Raw genomic sequence first — 314 nt, forward strand, 5'->3', positions numbered from 1 at the left:
AATTAAAAGTCCAATAGACAATAGAATACAGTAAATGGGATAAATAAAAAGACGACACGAAAATATAGCCAGACAAATACACAGACAGAATGAAAACAGAAGAACGACCATAAAATGATATAATTGAAAGGTGCTTAACAATGATGACGTACGGGTGTGATCAGATACGTAAAAAATATTGATTATTATAAAGTTGAACCTTAATCTATATCATGTTTGTATAGATAAACATATTTTACTGGTGTCTCTCATTTTACTAAATCCCGTTTTTGAAGTGATGATATAACAAACGTGAGAAGAAAATAACAGGTGAT

The sequence above is a fragment of the Penaeus monodon genome, chromosome 29 (genome assembly GCF_015228065.2).
Source record: "Penaeus monodon isolate SGIC_2016 chromosome 29, NSTDA_Pmon_1, whole genome shotgun sequence".
NCBI classification, from domain to species: Eukaryota; Metazoa; Arthropoda; class Malacostraca; order Decapoda; family Penaeidae; genus Penaeus; species Penaeus monodon.